The 13704-nt window shown below is 41.7% G+C and overlaps 1 long non-coding RNA gene across 3 annotated transcripts in view; it reads right to left on the bottom strand.

The window, feature by feature from the left end:
• The window catches only part of LOC308605270, a 22603-nt gene extending 8899 nt beyond the window's left edge, over positions 1–13704 (bottom strand). For all 3 annotated transcript variants that reach the window (XR_014013667.1, XR_014013668.1, XR_014013669.1), the window contains exons 1-2: positions 13324–13704; positions 3638–3733 (exon numbers count right to left, since the gene is read on the bottom strand). This is a non-coding gene — a long non-coding RNA (uncharacterized lncRNA). The remainder of the gene's footprint in view (positions 1–3637; positions 3734–13323) is intronic.

Below are 13704 nucleotides of genomic sequence, written 5' to 3'. Positions count from 1 at the left end.
GTACAGCAGAAACTGACACAGCAGTGAAAAGCACCTGTACTCCAATAAAAAAGAAGAAAACAATTTATCTTGAACGCTAGCACTTGAGATGATGAGGGCTGCCTCTCCCAGATTTTAAGTTGTCCTCCCCTCATCAGCTGTGGCAGAGGGATTTAGGTTTAATCTTTAAAAGTGTTTACTCTGTGTGATTGTGTGATGGGGGAGTAGTTTGTGTCTTGGGAGTTGATGATAGTTAAGCACCTTCTTACGCAATATAACATCACCAAGAAGCTCTTGAGTTTGCCCAGGTGAGAAAGGGGTTTAACTATGTTGACTGCGTACATGGAGAAGGGCAATTACCACGTCCACCTCAGGAAAGTGTGAGTCTAGTCGTCCGGAGACACAGAGAGTAACCTTGACCCCTTGACACAGGGTGAGGAGTACTTACAGCTTCAGTGATTTTATAATGTTGACCCCCAACACTCAGAGTTTTTTCGGTGATCTGGACAGCTTAAATAATTTACCCCAGGTCTCATGGGTGGATAGAAGCAAGGCAAAAAAGCCTTGTAATTTTTTAAAGTGTCTTAACTTTGTTATTAACAAAAAAAAAATTTTTTTTTCACAGCTCTGACCCCATGTGCTCATTGTCAAAAGATGTCTAACTCCTGGTCTTATAAGGCTAACGACTCGAGCTCAGTATAGGGAAAGACCTCTTCTAACCTATTCAGAACAAACGTTCTGAGCCCTGGGCTGGCTCTTTAGGGCTTTGGGGAAGTGTGATCTGATTCATCATGCTGCTCCAGGGATTCAGTTCAGTGCCAAAGCAGGTCCTCAGATCTGCAGCTGTCTGTTACACGTGAGCACTGGGCTCTACTCACTGTTGCAGTAATTTTAATAGCATCTGCTAGAGTAGTGGAGGTTTCAGATCAGAGATGGTGACGTGATGATGTCATTCAGGCATTTCTCATTATCATTCAGGTAAATACCTTAAGGTCATATTTCTTAGGCCGTATAACAATGAATATCCTTAAAAAAGGAAATAAACTAGGAACACTTAACCTGTTATATTTAAGCCCCAAATACAGATCCATGAGAGTTTCAGGCCTAGGGGAAGATGGACAATCTTCTAAGCACATCCTCTTTGGGCCCCCGAGAGCCTGCACTTAAAATTTCTAAGTTAATTGCCAAGCCTGCTTTTAAAGACAAAAGATATTATTTCCCTTTCACTTCACACTCAATATTATGTCAGTTCGGGTCTCTGACAAACGGACACATCAAGACAGGACTATACATACAAGAGGTTTATTGGGGAGACACCTGTTAAGGATAAAGGCGGAGAGAAAGGAGGGGGGACGATGGAGGCTCGGGGGGGAGAAGCTGCAGACTGCAGGGCTGTTCTGAGAGCACCTCAGGTGGGCATCGTCAGGGCTGACACAGGAGCCCGCCACCGGCAGGGACGGCCCAGCTCTTGTCCCTGCTCAGGCCGGTCACTGGCTAGGGGCAGCCTGGGGGAGCGTAGCCTGGGCCTGGGTGCCTTGGCAGGCCCCAAGGGTGGGGGCACCTGGAGGCTGTCAGCCAGTTGTGTCCCCACCACAGGCTCTCTTGGATGGTGCACCTGCAAGATCGCCACAAACACGTAGCATCATTCATTTCCAGAAACAGTCACAATTGGATCCTGGTTTAGTCTGAATCCTCTGTTTCTCTCCCAAACCACCTGTAACCATTTTCTACTGCTTGATCCCAACTGCCAGCGGGTAAGTTAACATTGTTAGGGACTTCCCTGGTGGTCCAGTGGTTAAGACTTGGAGCTCCCAATGCAGGGGGGCTGGGTTCAATCCCTGGTCGGGGAACTAGATCCCGCATGCGTGCCGCAACTAAGAAGTCTGCATGCCGCAACTAAGGAGCCCACAGCTAAGACCCGGAGTAGCCAAAATAAAATAAATAAATATTAAAAACAACAAACAAACATTGCTACGGGTCTCATTTTAACTTTCTCTTTCCCAGCTTAAGTAAACTTATTCCTTTCACTGCTACCCACAGGATCCTCTTAAGGTTTGCCAAGCCCCTTTGCCAAAGCCCAGAACTCCAGCCGGTGTTCTCCACGAGCAGGATGCTGTCTGAAAGGCAATTTACAAGAGCGATTAGGAGCACAGACTCGGGTGACAGATGTTAACTCAAGTCCAGAGTTTGCCACACGGTGGCTTGGAGACCTTGTGCAAGTACTACAACTCTCTGGTCAACATTTTCCTTGTTTGTGAAAGGTGGATAACAATGACACGTACCTAGTGGGGTTAAAGGGGATAATGCATGTACACACACCATGCTGCAGAAATAGTTTTAACGTTGTATCCAGTCCTGAGCTTAATTTATAAAAGGACTTTTGTTGCTGACTCATACCCAATTTGTGATCCACTTGGCTTAGCCTTGAAGTACTTCTGTACATTATTCATTCTCAGTAAGTATCTGCCAGTGTGATACTGTTGTCTCTGTTTTTCCTTCCTAAGTGTACTCTACTATTTTTATTCTTGCTCCTTGACCCTCTCTCCTCCAGCTTTTCTGCAAAGTCTGTGCTTCTGGGAATCAGTTAAAGGTTTTCATTTTTGCTTTTTTATTTTTGGGGTTTTTTAGTGATGCTGTGAGCCAAGAGGTAAGAAGCTACTTGTATAGTTGTTAAAGTGGTCCACCTCTGAGCTCTCATAACGAAGGCCTCTTCTGGATTCATAGTGGTTCCTAGGTTTTCAGAAAGTTGGCATAGCCACAAACTCTTTGATCTCTGTTTCATGAAAAGCAATATATTGAAAGGTGATGGGAATCCCCCCAATCTGATTATGATCCTAATTTGATCCCTCTCATTGCTAATAATCTGGAAGGGGAATGCCAGCCCCACTCTGAAATGCTAATCATAATCATAATCATAATCAGCACATCATCTTAATTTTCTATGACATTTCATTTGCCCAAAGAGATTTCATGCTTATTGTCTCATCTGATGTTCAAACCAACTTGAGAGTAGGTTGGGTAAGAATTATTTATGCTTATTTTGGAAGAAACTGAAGTACAGAGAGGTGAATAATTTGCCTAAATCGACTAAAAGGCCACTGGCAGAGTCAGAAACAGATCTTGGATTTCTTGATTTTTGTTTCATACTAAATGACCAAAGAATCAGAATGTTGTTGATGATGCTTGTGCAAAGCCTATGAACCCACCAGCTATTCCATCTTTTGGGGAACACAGGTGGAACAATGACAAATGGAGTAAAATTCACAATAGTAAACCACTTTTTTGTTTACAGCCCTCACTGCACCAGCTCATGTGTGATCTCCAGCTCTTTTCAAATTATTCTTGTTGCTTTCTGCGCATCTCTCTGGAGGAGTCTCACGTGTGCTTGCAAACAAGTTCTCTCAGGTTCTGCCCATTGTCTGTGTCTATAACATGAGTAACAATCTGATATTGTTGTGGTCGTATTTTAGATCTGTCAACTCTGGAACTGCACCCAAGAAACAACTTCCTCTAAGGGTAGACTCTGAGGATTGGGTTGTTTTCTACAGTATTTTTGGACTATAATAGGTAGGGCTTTGCTCCTTCATCTGTGACGTATGTTTTTGACGTCTCATTTTTTTTTCCTTTTTTTATGAGTGGGATTGTGTTTCTGTCTTACTGGTTGTTTGGCCCGAGTCTTCCAACACTGGAGTCTGTAGACTGTTGGGTAGAGCTGGGTCTTGGTGCTGAGATGAGGAGAATATAGGCAATCTACCTGAAAAAGAATTCAGAGTAATGATAGTAAAGATGATCCAGAATCTCAGAAATAGAATGGAAGCACGGATTGAGCAACTACAAAAAATGTTTAACAAAGATCTAGAAAATTAAAGAACAAACAGAGATGAACAAAATAATAACTGAAATGAAAAATACACCAGAAGAATCAATAACAGAATAACTGAGGCAGAAGAACAAATAGGTGAGCTGGAAGACAAAATGGTGGAAATAATGGCTGAGGAGCAGAATAAAGAAAAAAGAATGAAAATAATTGAAGACAATCTCAGAGACCTCTGGGACAACACTAAATGCACCAACATTAGAATTATAGGGGTCCCAGAAGAAGAGGAGAAAAAGAAAGGGTCTGAGAAAATATATTAAGAGATTATAGTCAAAAACTTCCCTAACATGGGAAAGGAAATAGTCACCCAAGTCCAGGAAGCACAGAGAGTCCCATACAGGATAAACCCTAGGAGAAACACACCAACACACGTATTAATCAAACTAACAAAAATTAAACTCAAAGAAAAAATATTAAAAGCAGCAAGGAAAAACAAAAAATAAAATACCATGGAATCCCCATAAGGCTATCAGCTGATTTTTCAGCAGAAACTCTGCAGGCCAGAAGGGAGTGGCAGGATATACTTAAGACAAGTGATAAAAGAGAAACACCTACAACCAAGATTACTCTACTCAGCAAGGATCTCATTCAGATTCAACAGAGAAATCAAAAGCTTTTCAGACAAGCAAAAGCTAACAGAATTCAGCACCACCAAACCAGCATTACAACAAATGCTAAAGAAACTTCTCCAGGCAGGAAACACAAGAGAAGAAAAAGACCCACAAAAACAAACCCAAAACAATTAAGTAAATGGTAATAGGAACATACATATCGATAATAACCTTGAATGTAAATGGATTAAATGCCCCAACCAAAAGACACAAACTGCCTGAATGAACACAAAAGCAAGACCCATCTATATGCTGTCTACAAGAGACCCACTTCAGACCTAGGGACACATACAGACTGAAGGTGAAGGGATGGAAAAAGATATTCCATGTACATGGAAATCAAAAGAAAGCTGGAGTAGCAATACTCTTATCAGATAAAATAGACTTTAAAATAAAGACTGTTACAAGACATAAGGAAGGACACTACATAATGATCAAGGGACCAATCCAAGAAGAAGGTATAACAATTATAAATGTTTATGCACCCAACATAGAAGCACCTCAATACATAAGGCAAATGCTAACAACCATGAAAGGGGAAATCAACAGTAACACAATAATAGTAGGGGACTTTAACACCCCACTTACACCAATGGACAGATCATCCAAACAGAAAATAAATAAGGAAACACAAGCTTTAAATGACACATTAGACCAGATAGATTTAACTGATATTTATAGAATATTCCACCCAAAAGTGGCAGAATACACTTTCTTCTCAAGTGCTCATGGAACATTCTCCAGGGTAGATCACATCTTGGGTCACAAATCAAGCCTTGGAAAATTTAAGAAAACTGAAATCGTATCAGTCATCTTTTATGACCAAAATGCTGTGAGATTGGAAATCAATTACATGAAAAAAACTCTAAAAATCACAAATACATGGAGGCTAAACAGTGCACTACTAAATAATCAAGAGATCACTGAATAAATCAAAGAAGAAATAAAAAAATACATAAACAAATGATAACAAAAACACAACAACCCAAAACCTATTGGATGCAGCAAAAGCAGTTCTAAGAGGGAAGTTTTTTTTTTTTTTTAAAAAGGGAAGTTTATAGCAATTCAATTTCACCTCAAGAAACAAGAAGAATCTCAAATAAACAATCTAACCCTACACTTAAAACAACTAGAGAAAGAAGAACAAAGAAAACCCAAAGTCAGTAGAAGGAAAGAAATCATAAAGATCAAAGCAGAAATCAATGAAATAGAAACAAAGAAAACAATAGCAAAGATCAATAAAACTAAAAGCTGGTTCTTTGACAAGATAAACAAAATTGATAAACCCTTAGCCAGACTCATCAAGAAAAAATGGGAGAGGACGCAAATCAATAAACTTAGAAATGAAAAAGGAGAAATCACAACTGACACCACAAAAATACAAAGGATTATAAGAGACTACTACAAACACTTATATGCCAGTAAAATGGACAACCACGACAAAATGGACAAATTCTTGGAAAGGTACAATTTTCCAAGACTGAGCCAGGAAGAATTAGAAAATATAAACAGACCTATCACAAGTAATGAAATTGAAACCATAATTAAAAATCTTGCAACAAACAAAAGTCCAGGACAAGATGGCTTCACAAGCGAATTCTATCAAACATTTAGAGAAGAGCTAACATCGATCCTTCTCAAACTCTTCCAAAACATTGCAGAGGGAGAAACACTCCCAAATTCGTTCTATGAAACCACCATCACCCTGATACCAAAACCAAAAAAAGATATCACAAAAAAAGAAAATTATTGACCAATATCACTGATGAACATAGAGGCAAAAATCCTGAACAAAATACTAGCAAACAGAATCCAACAACACACTAAAAGGGTCATACACCATGAGCAAAGGGGATTTATTCCAGGGATGCGAGGATTCTTCAATATATGCAAATCAATCAATGGGATACACCACACTAACAAATTAAGGAGTCAGAACCATATGATCATCTCAATTGATGCAGAAAAAGCTTTTGACAAAATCAACACTGATTTATGATAAAAACTCTCCAGAAAATGGGCATAGAGGGAAACTACCTCAAGATAATATAGGCCATATATGACAAACCTACAGCAAACATCATACTCAATGGTGAAAAACTGAAAGGATTTCTGCTAAGATCAGGAAGAAGACAAGTATGTCCACTCTCGCCAATCTTATTCAACATAGTTTTGGAAGTCCTAGCCACGGCAATCAGAGAAGAAAAAGAAATACAAATTGGAAAAGAAGAAGTAAAACTGTCACTGTTTGTAGATGACATGGTACTATACATAGAAAATGTTAAAGATGCCACCTGAAAACTACTAGAACTAATCAATGAATTTGGTAAGGTTGCAGGATACAAAATTAATGCAGAGGAATCTCTGGCATTCCTATACACCGCCAGTGAAAAATCAGAAAGAGAAATTAAGGAAACACTCCCATTTACCACTGCAACAAAAAGAATAAAATACCTAGGAATAAACCTGCCTAAGGAGGCTAAAGTCTTGTACTCAGAAAGCTATAAAACACTGATGAAAGAAATCAAAGATTACATAAACAGATGGAGAAATACACCATGTTCTTAGATTGGAAGAATCAATATTGTGAAAATGGCTGTACTACCCAAAGTAATCTACAGATTCAGTGCAATCCCTATCAAACTACCAATGGCATTCTTCACAGAATTAGAAAAAAATTTTACAGTTCGTATGGAAACACAAAAGACCCCAGATAGCCAAAGCAATCTTGAGAAAGAAAAACAGAGTTGGAGGAATCAGGCTCCCTGAGTTCAAACTATATCACAAAGCTACAGTAGTCAAGACAGTATGGTACTTTCACAAAAACAGAAATATAGATCAATGGTACAGGATAGAATGCCCAGAGATAAACCCATGCACATATGGTCACCTAATTTACGACAAAGGAGGAAAGAGCATACAATGGAGAAAAGACAGCCTCTTCAATAAGTGGTCCTGGGAAAACTGGACAGCTACATGTCAAAGAATGAAATTAGAACACTACCTAACACCATACACAAAAATAAACTCCAGATGGAATAAAGACCTAAATGTAAGTAAGACCAGACACTATAAAACTCTTAGAGGAAAACATAGGAAAATCACTCTTTGACATAAACCACAGCAAGATCTTTTTTGACCCACCTCCTAGAGTAATGGAAATAAAAACAAAATAAACAAATGGGACCTAATTAAACTTCAAAGCTTTTGCACAGCAAAGCTTTTGCACAGCAAGACAAAAAGACAACCCTCAGAATGGGAGAAAATATTTTCAAATGAAACAACAGACAAAGGATTCATCTCCAAAATATACAAATAGCTCATGGAGCTCAATATCAAATAAACAAACAATCCAATTTAAAAATTGGGGGCTTCCCTGGTGGCACAGTGGTTGAGAGTCCACCTGCCAATGCAGGGGACACGGGTTCGTGCCCTGGTCCGGGAAAATCCCACATGAAGCGGAGCGGCTAGGCCCGTGAGCCATGGCCGCTGAGCTTGCGCGTCCGGAGCCTGTGCTCCACAACGGGAGAGGCCACAACAGTAAGAGGCCCGCTTACCACCAAAAAAAAAAAAAAAAAAAAAAAAAAATTGGGAGAAGACCTAAATAGACATTTCACCAAAGAAGACGTACAGATGGCCAAGAGGCACATGAAAAGATGCTCAACATCACTAATTATTAGGGAAATGCAAATCAAAACTACAGTGAGGTATCACCTCACACCTGTCAGAATGACCATTATCAAAAACATGTAGAAACAATAAATGCTGGAAAGGGTGTGTTGAAAGCAAACCCTCCTGCATTGTTGGTGGGATGTAAATTGATACAACCACTATGGAAAACAGTATGGAGTTTCCTTAGAAAACTAAAAATAGATCTACCATATGACCCAGCAATCCCACTACTGGGCATATACCCTGAGAAAACCATAATTCAAAAAGAGGTACCACAGTGTTCACTGCAGCACTGTTTACGATAGCTAGGACATGGAACCAACCTAAATGTCCATTGACAGATGAATGGATAAAGAAGATGTGGCACATATATACAATGGAATATTACTCAGCCATAGAAAGAAATGAAATTGAGTTATTTGTAATGAGGTGGATGGACTTAGAGTCTGTCATACAGAGTGAAGACTGAAAGAGAAAAACAAATAGCATATGCCAACGCATATATATGGAATCTAAAAAAAAAAAAAAAAGGTACTGATGAACCTAGTGGCAGGGCAGGAATAAAGACATAGACATAGAGAATGGACTTGAGGACATGGTGGGTGTGGGGGAAGCTGGGGCTAAGTGAGAGTAGCATCGACATATATACACTAACAAATGTAAAACAGATAGCTGGTGGGAAGCAGCCGCATAGCACAGCGAGATCAGCTCGGTGCTTTGTGACCACCCAGAGGGGTGGAATAGGGAGAATGGGAGGGAGGCTCAAGAGGGAGGGGATATGGGGACATATGCATGCATATGGCTGATTCACTTTGTTATAAAGCAGAAGCTAACACAGTATTGTGAAGCAATTATACTCCAATAAAGATCTATTAAAAAAAGATGTAGGGCTTGGTTTGCTCAAATTGTCTCAGTCATGTTATATATTTTATGATCCAAACTCATGTACAAATAAGGAAATAAAGCAAGTTGTGGTCACCTGCCCCAGAAAGATTACATTTTGCCCTATGGGAATGGGAACCACTGATCTTTGCTAGTAGCCGTGCCCAAGTTCCCTGAGTTGATACAGGTAGTAAAAGAAGAGAGTGATCAGAGTTCTCCAGAACCTTATAGAGAACTGAAAGGATGATATCATTATCATTCCACTGTTTACACAAACAGCATTGTACCACCTTTTGGTTCTCATTTTAGACCCTGCCCCCTCTTATAATTCAATTTCAAGTTTCAACTCAGCACACCCCCTTAGGGACCAAACAAAATTTAAAAACAAGAATCACTGAGAATGAAATGATCATCACAGGATACAAATTTGTATCCAACCAAAACAATACCAGAAACACTTCCAGCAATCATTAAGAAGGTCTTGGGAAATATGGCTGAAGTTGATCTGCAGCCAAATAAGCCAGAATTTGAGTCTTATTCTGAGTCTTAAAGGCAAACATGCCTAAAAGAAAATACACAAACTTAAAAGATCATTTTGCAATAAAGCATCCAAATAAGAAAGCCAAAGGGAAGGAGAGACCTCAAATGTTAATTACAAAATGTATCCACTCCCAAACAATGGAGAGGTGGAGTCAAGAAAAGTCACTCCACCCATGAACTTTCAACTTTACAGTAACAGCCGCAGAGCCTCTAGAAGCTGGATTGAAAAAACCAGATTTTCATTTTCTGTCGGAAATTTGAGTGAAAATTAGTTAGCTTTATTTACAGTATTTCAGTTCATCTATCTTTTGGAAGCAGCAGTACAGAACATGAATGCGAATTACACATTCTATTCCCAGCTCCCAGCATGCATATGGCAGGGCTGAATTTAGACCATGGGAAAAGGGGGAGAATCTAAGTTAAGTGACTAAGAACAAACACCTCGATGATCTTCACCCACCGGAGCATCCTCCTGAGTTTATAGGTTGCCACCCCTTGGAGCTCTGTGGGAGACTCAGGTAAACTCAGTCACAGGAAGCTAGAGGCTGTTTAGCTCCAAGTTTTGTAGCCTGTAGAGATGTAGCCTCTTTTTTACAGGAACTTTACAGATAGTGTGGGGAGATGCAGAGCAGTGCTACCCAACTGCCGCTGAATTCCTAGTCTTCTCAGTGCCTTTGAGAAGACTTGTATTTAAAACTAGAGCAAAACACCCAAAATATGCCCTACCCACAGCCAGACGCCCAAACTAAAAGGCGTATCTGCCCCAGTTCTCCTCTTATCTGGCTGTTGTCTCCCCTCTAGGCTTTATTTATCTAACTCTACTCATCTTGGAAGGATCGACTTTTTTCAGGAAGTCATCTTTGCTTACTCTAATTGAAACTTCTCTCTCACTCAAAGTTTCTCTCCCTCAGGCCTAGAGTAAGACTTTCAGAGGACTGTGGGTGTGAGGTTTTAATGCTCGCCCATTATACTTCAAAGCAAAAACAACCCTAAAATATACAATATGTGTACAAAGTCTCTAACTTCTTCCTATGATTGTTAGTGTTTTTATAAAGTTTTTCATTAAAAAAATAATTTGTTTTTGGCTGCACTGGGTCTTTGTTGCTGTGCGCGGGCTTTCTCTAGTTGCGGCGAGCAGGGGCTACTCTTCCTCGTGGTGCGCGGGCTTCTCATTGCGGTGGCTTCTCTTGTTGTGGAGCACGGGCTCTAGGCACGCGGGCTTTAGTAGTTGTGGCATACAGGCTCAGTCTTTGTGGCTCGCGGGCTCTGGAGCGCAGGCTCAGTAGTTGTGGCGCACGGGCTTAGTTGCTCCGCGGCATGTGGGATCTTCCCGGAGCAGGGCTCGAAGCCGTGACCCCTGCATTGGCAGGCGGATTCTTAACCACTGCTCCACCAGGGAAGCCCTGTAATTGTTATTTAGATGATTTTTTACTTAAATCCAAGTCTTTCAAACACTGTTTTGGTACCCTTGATTTGACGGTACTCAAGGCAATGCTAATGCTGTTTGTTGGATTAACCACCTGTTTCCTTCACCAGAAGGAATGCATTATGAGATTAGGGACTTTGGCTGGTTAATTGCTGTATCTCTGAAGCCTAGAACAGCAGGCACATATAATAGGTTCTCAGTATGTTCAACTAATGAATAAAAGGGAAATCTTCTAGCTGTGTTCAAATATTTTAAGAACTTCATGTGGCAGGTGTGTAAGTGGGGATACCGGGCTGGGTTTTCTTCTGTGCTTCTGAAGGCAAAGAACTATGGATGGGAACTATTGGGACTGAACATACAAATTTTCTGAGATTTAGAGCTGGTCATTATTACCGCTAGATTAGAGTTAGAGTTGAACATTACCCTTGGCATCCTCATAAAGCAGTGACCTCTGCCCATCGGTGCAAGTACTCAGAGTCAGAGCAGCATCTGTCAGGGGATTCCTTCTTGCAGAAAGGAGTAGGCAACATAATCCTCCCGCCCCTCCAGCTATCCATGTCCTAATCCCTAGAACCTGTGACTGTGACCTTACATGGCGAGCGGAGCTTCACAGATGTGATTAAGGACCTTAAAATGGTGAGATGATCCTGGGTTATTGGCAGGGGGTTAGGGGTGCTCAATCCAATCACATGTGTCCTTCAAATCAGAAAACCTTTCCCGGCTGAGGTCAGAGTCAGAGGATGATGTGAAGAAGGGTCAGAGAGATGCAACGTTGCTGGCTTTAAGGAAGGAGAAAGGGGGCCACAAAACAGGTAATATAGTTAGCCTCTAAAAGGTAAGAAAGGCCAGTAAAGATCTCCCCAGCAGTAGCCTCCAGAAATGAACATAACCCTGCTCTCACTCTGATTTTTTTGTGACATGTGTTGAAGTTTTGAATTCCATTGGAATTCTAAATGTACAGAACTGTAAGAAAATAAAGTCATGTGTTTTAATCCATCAGGTTTGTTGGAAAACTAATACAATGACCTTTAAGATTATTTTCCAGATCTGAGACTCCATAATGCTAACCTGTCGGAGGAGGGATTGGATTAGAACCAGGAAAACAATTCCAAAAGTGAGGGTTATTAAACATGGAGGTGATTTATTAAGCAGACTGTGAAATCCCCATCTCTAAGGAGCTTAAAGATGAGAGTGGATGAATGTGACCTGTCTAAAACTCAGTCTGAAGTTCCACCATCCAAGAGTCCAGGGGATGAACTTGATGAATTCCTACTCTCTGGAGTCTATGAAAGGAGCCCAGTCTATGAAAAGAGGCAGGATTTCTGTAAGACTGGGGCAAACTGCCTTTAAATGGAAACAATTTCCCTTCTGAAAGCATTGGGGTATTAGGTGAAAATGTCCAAATTGAAGCAATTTAAAACCTCCATTTCCTATTTGGCATGAGTTATGAAATTTCATATGAACATATAGACACATAAACAAAATTATGCCCAAACTGAGCCTGTCATTTGATTTTGAGTGATGGAGCAAGACCGCATATTTCCATCCAGGGATCTGTTACAATAGGAACCGTTTTGATTATATCTTAAATTTAAGAAAACTCCCTCTTGGGGAGTTTTGGGGGAGTGCAGGCCTCTGAGTCTGCAAATCAGTTCGAATACAGCCAACACCCTCTTCGGGAATCTGTTCTGTCTTGCCCAACTAAGGTCCCCACAGAGAGGGAGAGAAGAGCTGCAGATTTCACTTAAAAGTTCCCCCAGTCTGCTTTTCTGGGTACCTTAAGCAGTGACTGGAAGGTCCTGCTCTCTCTCTTTTTTTTTTTCTGATAGAGGGAATTTTTCTTTTTCTTTTTAAAAATTAATTAATATTTATTTTTGGCTGCGTTGGGTCTTCGTTGCTGCGCGCGCTTCCTCTAGTTGCGGCGAGCGGGGGCTACTCTTCTTGCGGTGCGTGGGCTTCTCATTGCGGTGGCTTCTCGTTGCGGAGCGCTAGCTCTAGGCGCGCAGGCTTCCGTAGTTGCTAAACACTTCAGAGAGGGATCTAGCATGACTAAACCAAGACTCTCTGGAGTCTCTAGTCTGGGTTTGAATCCTGAGGGCCACTTTTGGCAACGTGACCTTGGGTAAGTTACTTAACCATGAGTTTACCCACAAAGTCACTGCTTCCTGACTTTGGCTTAACCCCTGGGAAGGGAAGCCCCAAGAATAAATGCGGTAATTTTAATTTTTTACGCAATCCATCAGATGGGACAGGGAAGGGTGGGTTGCACGTAGCTCAGAGTGGTCAGAAATTAACTGAGATCCAGAAAGTTAAGAGGCGTGATATTTCGTGCACACCTGAGCGGACATTCGTACCGATACACCAGACACCTCGAGAACTTCCGTATCCCGCGATCCCCACGGCTATGAGCCTCGCCCGCCCGCCAAACGTTCACCCCTTCTGGGGCCGGCTCAGTTTTCCAGGCCTTTCCCCTTCCTAGGCGTCTCCTGTGGGTTCCCAGTCCGAAGGCTGGACGCCCACGTCGCAGCTGCGGCCGGAGGTGCCCACGGCGGCGAGACTAGCGGTCCTCCGGCTCGTGGCCCGAGCACGGTCCGGCAGCGAACCTCGGACCAGTAGAGGCCCTCGGGAAGGCCCCGCACCAGGGTCGCGGGTCGGCGCGTGGGCGGGCAAGAGGCCGGGGCGCGGGGGTCAGTCCCGGGCACGCCCCTCCTCGCCTC

This window comes from Mesoplodon bidens (assembly GCF_964165515.1).
Source record: "Mesoplodon bidens genome assembly, chromosome: 17".
Classification (NCBI taxonomy): domain Eukaryota; kingdom Metazoa; phylum Chordata; class Mammalia; order Artiodactyla; family Ziphiidae; genus Mesoplodon; species Mesoplodon bidens.
This window is presented reverse-complemented; position numbering and strand designations above follow the sequence as displayed.